This window comes from Brachycentrus maculatus, unplaced genomic scaffold, assembly GCF_059751285.1.
Source record: "Brachycentrus maculatus isolate JH-2025_06_01 unplaced genomic scaffold, ASM5975128v1 h1tg000795l, whole genome shotgun sequence".
Taxonomy (NCBI): domain Eukaryota; kingdom Metazoa; phylum Arthropoda; class Insecta; order Trichoptera; family Brachycentridae; genus Brachycentrus; species Brachycentrus maculatus.
The window spans coordinates 276,681-285,000 of NW_028281523.1; the positions used below are offsets into that span (position 1 = coordinate 276,681).

Here is an 8,320-nt window from a genome sequence, read left to right on the forward strand (position 1 = left end):
AATCAATTAATTAAAGCACTATAGAAATAAATAACAAGTTTAAAACGCAATTTTCTATGAAAATAAATCTGCCGGGAAAATAATATATTAAGTCAGGTTTTCCGAAACGACGCTCCCTACTTAAAGCTTTTTTAATAGGCAAAGACTGTGCTTTCATCTGTTAATGACACTTCTAGGAATCAGCGTGTTGGTAAGTTAAAAGTTCTGAAAAGCGTCCCTTTCTCCGGCGTCACCCTGTGACGGCGCACAGAGCTTTCAAAAAGAGGCTTTCGCGCACGTTTCGTGCCGCAGTCGCCCGCCACATCTCGCTGTGAACAGGCTGTACACGTCTCCAATCAAGCGCCAACGGAAATCACGGCAACTGAAAATAAGATATTAATATGAACTTTGCAGTTATAAACAATTTACTCAGTGAAGTAAAAAAATATTTTGAGTATACTCCAAGATGTGTTTAAGAAAAGTGTATCTGAAAATGAGGTTTGTGAAGTTTTTAAGTGACAGTTTGAAGGATTTAAGTGAAAATTGACTAAAATAACGGTAAAAACATCGAATATAAAAAAATACGCACATAATATACCGTTTCTACATTAACAATAAAAATTATTTTTAAGCAAAGATAAAGGATATTTGATCATTTGAAAATATTAAAATATATTTCATTGACGATTAAAAATTATTTATAATTTATTAAGTATGATATTTTAACGTGCTTTTAAAAGTGTTTGTTCCCTTTCAAAATGTGTTAAGACATTTATCATTATAGCTATAGGTTATATCCTTTACTTGTATTGAATAAAGCCTATCTATTTTAAGTGTCTATAACGTGTGGCACTTTTGAAATTCAGTGGGTCGTCAAGACTAAGGACCATCGAAGGCCTTTCATCGATTTGAGTGAAAAACCTTTTCAAGAAGATTGAATAGCAACTGAAAAGGACAGCGTTTAAAAATTGAACACTACTTTTGGTACAAAAATGGTACAGTTTTTCTTTACAATAAAAATTGAGCGAGAAGTTGTCGTAAAAATAATTGGTGTCGTGTTTATTAACAGTTGTTTTCATTAATCAACTATTTAGATCAAATCTACTAGATTTAACTTTGAATAAGCTTGTTGCCATCAATTGACTGTTTTAATTAAAAAAAAGTGCATCACGAAAAGTCATTGTGCAGGAATTTTTCTTGAGGGGCCAACATTCATACGTAAGTATTTAATATTAATCCTATTTTATTATTATTATATTTTTTTATGAAATCTATATAAATTGGTGATTCCTAGGAATAAACACGAATTTTTAACTTTTGTTTTAAAATGCAGTTTGATTTTACTGTTGCTAATTTTCCATCTTTTTTACCTCGATATTTCTAGTATCAAAATTTTTAAAGAAGGTAGTGAATTTTTATTTGTGGTTATAAAAAAAATATAAACCTTTTTTTGTAATATTATAAATATTTTTTTTATTTAATCAAATAAATTTTAGTAAAAGAATTATGTATAAATGAGAATACCGCGATATTTCTTACAGTTTTCATAAATCAAAAAAATTAGTTGTCATTATTAAAATAACGGTTATTTTTAAATAAATTAAAACAGACGCCGTGGAATAATCGGGTGGGTTTTTGACTACAAAACGGCGTTTCAAGTTTGATTCCCGCCAGTTGGAAAATGAATTCTAGAAATATTTATTTTCAAATAATCGGGGTGATTTTTATGTATGTATCTTTTCTATCTTCCTTTTTATTACTGTCCCATCCACAGACGAGCTTCTTAAAGAAAGGATTGGCGAAATATTCCTACATATAAATATATATTTAGAACTGTTTTCATCTCACTTCTCATCATTTCATGCTTCATGCATTCATCAATTTATATATTTAAAACATGAATTTATAATATTTTTTGCCATCTCAACACAGATGAAGAAGGATATGGAAGTCTGGGCATTTACAGGGCTTACGACCGTCATAAACAAAAATTTGCATTGCCAACATTCATAAATAACAAGTGTATGGCCCTCTCCAAGCACAAGAGCTCAGACTCTTTTTTAGAGAGAACTGCGTTTTTAATTTTCAGATTGTAAGAACTAATGTTTATAAAATCAATTCATATTATTAAAAAAAAACAGTTTGAGTCATATTTTAAAAAAAATATATTTTAATAAAAAATGTATTACAAGAGAATGATTAAGAGAGTGTATTAGGCATATATGAATAAGCAAACAAAACAAGGATGACTAAAATGAATCACTAAAAAATTTAATCTGGTAGCTTTGAAAATCAACGTATTTGGAGAGCGTGTATGACATGATATATGGAATAAGAAACTAGGAGTGTATATCAAGATAGATAAGTAAAGCGTTCTATCCACTCTGTCTATCACTACAGAGAAATGGTATGGTTGTAGTAGTGGTGTGCATAAGGCTCAAGAACTTAATGGTAAATATTATTTTTTGACATCTCATAAAAGATGAAGAAGAATATGGAAGTCTTGATATAATTTTTTTTTTTTTTTTTTATCAAATCATGGTTATCAACTCCTGCCTTCTTTTATATATAACTAACAATTTGTATAGCCTCTCACCAGTCTGATGATGTCGGTAACGACGAAACCCGGTCGCTGGTCAAATAAAAAAGTGGAAAAGCTAAAAATATTGGTTTTAATCTAATAATAAATTAAAAATGCAATTCCATCACGAAGTGTCAGTGGATAATATAAATCTATTATTCATTTAATTAAAGTGAGAAATGCATTTCCAATTTTGAATGATTTATTCAGACACTGAACTATTAACTCTTTGGATTATTCGTCAGTATTGAAGGTGTTTTAACTTAAGATAAAACATCTATCGTATTTTTAAATGCACAAAAAATGTTTCATCTCGATTTGAGACACGTATAAAAGAACTAGTTTTCTCTAATATTGTGAAATTAGTAAATATCTATCTTTACTTTATTATTTTAAAGTTGTAAACAAGAATAATATTAAAGGTATATAAAAAGGGACATCTATCATCCGGATGTCATGGGAATTTGTGCGTTAGAGATTAATGAGGGTGAGTTTTAGGAAGGGTTGTGAAGGTAAGGGTGGGGAAGGTAAGTTTAGGGAATTCCTGATTTTCAAATAAAGACGTTAATGTTCATTTTAAGTTATATACATACTTGCAAAAAGAATTCTCATAAATAAAGAATTTTCTTTTTATTATCTGATCCCTATTTTGTCCACAAATGCCATAAAAACTAATTAAAATCGCAATCAAGTAATTTAGTAAAAATAATAGCAAAAATGTGCTTTGTTTACAACATATTTTATAAAAACTACCACGTTTTTTTACTTTAAGAAATTATTAATTAGAATTTAACGTAATTTACGTTTTTATTATTTTTATTTTTAAAATAATTCTTTTATTTTCTTATTTTTTGACATCCAAACATGGATGAAGAAGAATATGGATGTCTGGGCATTTACAGGGCATATGATCGTCTAGACCATTTATATACGTGTAACATTCACCAATTCTACCCATGATTGACATTGAAACTGCTCAAATTATTGCTAATTACACTTTCCGAAACCGGTAGTCATGAAGTAGAATTTTTAATTTGTTTTACATAAAATGAACGAAGAATGATAGGGATAGTAGTATATTAACATAACATAAAGTTAACAATGCTTTTAAAGTATAAAATTTATTTATGTGAATCAGGTACACATAAATAAATTTGAAAAGTTATTTTTGAATATTTTTTTGTTGTATGAACAGTATTACTGCCAAATTAGAGAACAAATTGCCAAGTAAATGTTTTATGCATTTTTTTCTGACTTGTTTAATATTTTTGTATGAATTAAAATATCAGCCCTTGCAGCATCAACTTTTGCTACTTGATCGAATCAATTACAATAATTTATTATTAGATTAAAACCAATATTTTTAGCTTTTCCACTTTTTTATTTGACCAGCGACCGGGTTTCGTCGTTACCGACATCATCAGACTGGTCTGATGTCTGATGATGTCGGTAACGACATCACCAGTCTGATGATGTCGGTAACGACGAAACCCGGTCGCTGGTCAAATAAGAAAGTGGAAAAGCCAAAAATATTGGTTTTAATCTAATAATAAATTAAAAATGTAATTCCATCACGAAGTGTCAGTGGATAATATAAATCTATTAATTACAATAATATATAGAAGACCTGAATTTCGAATACAAACGAATTATTTTACAGAAAAAAATAACGTTGTTTGCAGCTTTTCCTGGTAATTTTCTCCTAGACAGACACGTCGACCTCCATATGAGTGATTTCACACGTGCTTTGCGGAAATATTAGCTTTTATCCGCCGCAAAGGCATAGAGCCACGTTTGTAAACGGCTGATACCACTAGGGAGGTCAATCAACCAACCCAAATTCTGTCTTAGATATTCACGTCTTCTACATTAGCTAGACACGTTTTGAGGAAGAAATTTCCGTTTGTTTAATCATTGGACATAAAAACACGTATATATAAATATATTTTATATTTATAAATTCCGGTTTTTATAATATTTATTATTATTATCTTTTTTTTTAAAGATAAATATTTATGTTTTTGTAATTTACACAAATATTTCAATTTTATACTACATATTTCTATGAGCCTAGGTTTAATCTAAATATTTTTTTTATATATTTTTTCCACTTCTGTGATGTAATGGTTATCATGTTTAACTACCGTGCTGACGGTCCCGGGCTCAATTCCCAGGAAGAGGGGTGAAAATAGAAATTAGCCATTTTACACTCTAATATTTATGTAATATTACCCTGGACTAGTACCTGAAACGTAAGAGTGATCACCTTGCCTTCGCGTATGTAACTATCAAGATAACACTGCGACAAAACGATGCAGTGCCCTATGCACCATAATGTGCGGATAATTGTCAGAAAAAGAGATGATTTATTACATCAGAAATTGGATTATTCATCCTACGGATGAGATGTCAATTTAGAGGTGACTCAACATCATCTGAAACATGCATCGTGTCAAGTTGAGACACCTTAAAGTTGACATTTCATCCGTAGAGTAAATTATCCAGTGTCTAGAATAATAAATTATATAAATATAAATTAAGTATCTAAAAAAATAATGTTCTTTCTAAAAAATAAGGGTCTGTCTCCTAAAAAAAATAAAATTTAAATCAGAATGAATCTCACCTGCATCCAATCACAAACCTCGTGATTCTATGCGTCATTTATTGCGACGTGACGTTTAGTATGAAGGGTATTACTAGATCCTTTTCTATGTATTCATCATATTAAATTACAAACTCTCACAATTTTTCTTCTTTTCAGCAGTATGTCCGATATATGAAATAAAAATCGCACTATAGAAAGCTTTTTTTATAATCTTTTTCAAAAGTTTCTAAAGAAAAAAGATACTTATTTGTCATTCGGTTCAAATGGTTCATTCAAAACATTTTCATTCTTTGGCATTTATAACTTTTTAAATGCGCGGGCAATTCTATTCAACTATTTTAGTACTTTCTACAACGCAAACTATTGGATAGTTGTTTTTTTTGTTGTAAAAATAACCTTTTCCATTCAATTACAGAATACTGGGAAAGGATCAGACAATATTGGATCTATAAAATAATATAATTTACTGTAATATTGATACGTCGCATCGGTTTTACAATAATAGGTTTTTCAAAGGTAATATCAATAAAAAATTATTGATCATTGAATCGAGACAGTATCTAGACAGAAGGTCAAAATAGGATTATCGATTCAATTTTTATGGCTTTTTTTATAAAATTACATATAACAGTAAACAATAAATACGTTTTACAAAAAATAGCGATATTTTAAGTTAAGTACAAAAGAAAAGGACAAATTTGATAGAGTTGAGTGATATGAGAAAACTATTTGATCTGATTAACATACAAAAGAAAATTTTTAATGAAATTCTAGACCGTCCCTTGTTATTGCAAATGATTAAATTTATACCCCAACCAGAAACACGAGAAACCGTCAAACATTTTACTGGATTCAATACACCGAATGCAAAACCTCGGCAATGATTTCGTGGACCATATCGACATGTAGAATATGCCCCTTCCTAATTATAAAGGATTAATAATTACAATATTTTAGCTTAATATTTTATTAATCTGTTCATCCTTGTCTAGATAAGTACTTTTCGAACCAATTATTTACTTAAAAGGAGAAAATGTATTATTTTATCATAATATTTTACACAACATGTAATATATTATGCACAAATTGGCTACGGTCGTTTATTGAGGAAAAAAACTTTTCCCCAAATAATTTTAAGTAACATTGCACACCTTTTTGTTCTGCGCCAAGTATGATGCATAAAGCAATACATAGAATTGATTAAAAAATGAAGTGAAAATATCCAACCTTTCCATGGAGTGGCCCAAAAAACTATAAAAAAGAATATAAATACAGGAGGCACCTATTGAAAGTGCTTTTAGTGAAAAAGGTCATTAGGAGCGTTACGCTGCATTTCCTTAGTCATAAAAGATTGAAAGGGGTTGACTGTTTATGTTAACAAGTCCTTTAAAATAGGGTTAGTGAATTAATAAGTAAACAGTTATTTTTGAAGCGAGATTAAAAAAAATATAAAATAAAAAGTGAGGTTAATGAGTTACTCTAGGAAATCTAAATTGAGAAGAGAAAAAAACGAAATGCAATTATTTATTATTTTTGATTCCTCATGAATTCTTTTATGGGCAGATATCATAACAAGAACTTAAATAATATTTAAAAATAATAGTCATTCTAGAAGCAAAAACAATTTAAATATAAAATGGTAAAAAAATACCTCCAAAGATAAAAGTTCATAAGGACAAAGATTATTGACAACTTTTCTATAATTTATTTTTTCAGACTCAAAATTTTTCACCATAAGGATAATAAATCAAATTTTAATATTTCATAAGTCAAGAATAAATAATACTTTAAAAAATACTTATAAAATGGTCAAATGAGAATAGAAATCTCAAATATAAATGTTATTTGCCTCATTTGGAAATAATATACTATAATTAACTCGGAATGAATGTCATCTTTGTTTAACTGGAGAAAGCTTTATACTCAACAAATTTTCAGCTGATGACAGCACCATTTGAAAAATTCCACGATTGTAACGAAAGTATCGTACGTTAGATGAAATTTTGACAATCTGACCAATTTACTATCACTTCTTAAAATCAACTACAAGTATATTTTTTTTGGTAAATATCTGTTACGCAGTTCTACTATCTATAAATATACTATATTTTATATAACAAAGCTCAACCCGAATAAAACTAAATATCGATGTAGCCCAAAACACAGGTTCTAAAAATATATCAATTCACTTTTATGGGCAATGTGTTCAATAGTTCATTGTTAAGGTGCTTTTTCGTACTATTACTCATTATAGATTAGGTAAAACCGACACTTAAGACCGAGTTATCTTTAAGTTATGTGTTTACCACATGTGTTTATGCGTTACATAAATCTGACGTAGTGTTAATATATTAAGTCGGCGTTATATTCTACGTACTACGCGATAGCCGGATGCGGATATCCAGGGAAAACTAATGTTGTTTTCTGCGGGCTTAATGAGGACAGTGTCAATGTGTCATATGTCACTTGTCGCTTTAGTTTAGTCGAGTTGGAACGGAAGGGTGGAAGGAATATGGGGGAAAAACGTGATAAATTTCCATTAATTATCACTCGATTAAATAAGGGAATAAATTGTTTAACACTTCACTATTATCATAGCACGTATTATAAATGTATATATATGTATATATATATATATATATATATATATATATATATATATATATATATATATATATATATATATATATATATATATATATATATATATATATATATTTATTTATATATATTTATATATTTATATATATATATATATATATATATATATATATTTATATATATTTATATATATATATATATATATATATATATATATATATATATATATATATATATATATATATATATATATATATATATATATATATATATATATATATATATATATATATATATATATATATATATATAGATATATATATATATATATATATATATATATATATATATATATATATATATATATATATATATATATATATATATATATATATATATATATATATATATATATATATATATATATATATATATATATATATATATATATATATATATATTTATATATATATATATATATATATATATATATATATATATATATATATATATATATATATATAAATATATATATATATATATATATATATATA

At 27.4% G+C, this 8,320-nt stretch overlaps 1 protein-coding gene across 1 annotated transcript in view; it reads left to right on the forward strand.

The window, feature by feature from the left end:
* Positions 1-318: 318 nt before the first annotated feature.
* The window catches only part of LOC148300194 (uncharacterized), a 34,860-nt gene continuing 26,858 nt past the window's right edge, over positions 319-8,320 (forward strand). Inside the window, exon 1 of the mRNA XM_088275125.1 lies at positions 319-1,197. The gene's annotated coding sequence lies outside the window, so the exon portion shown is untranslated. The remainder of the gene's footprint in view (positions 1,198-8,320) is intronic.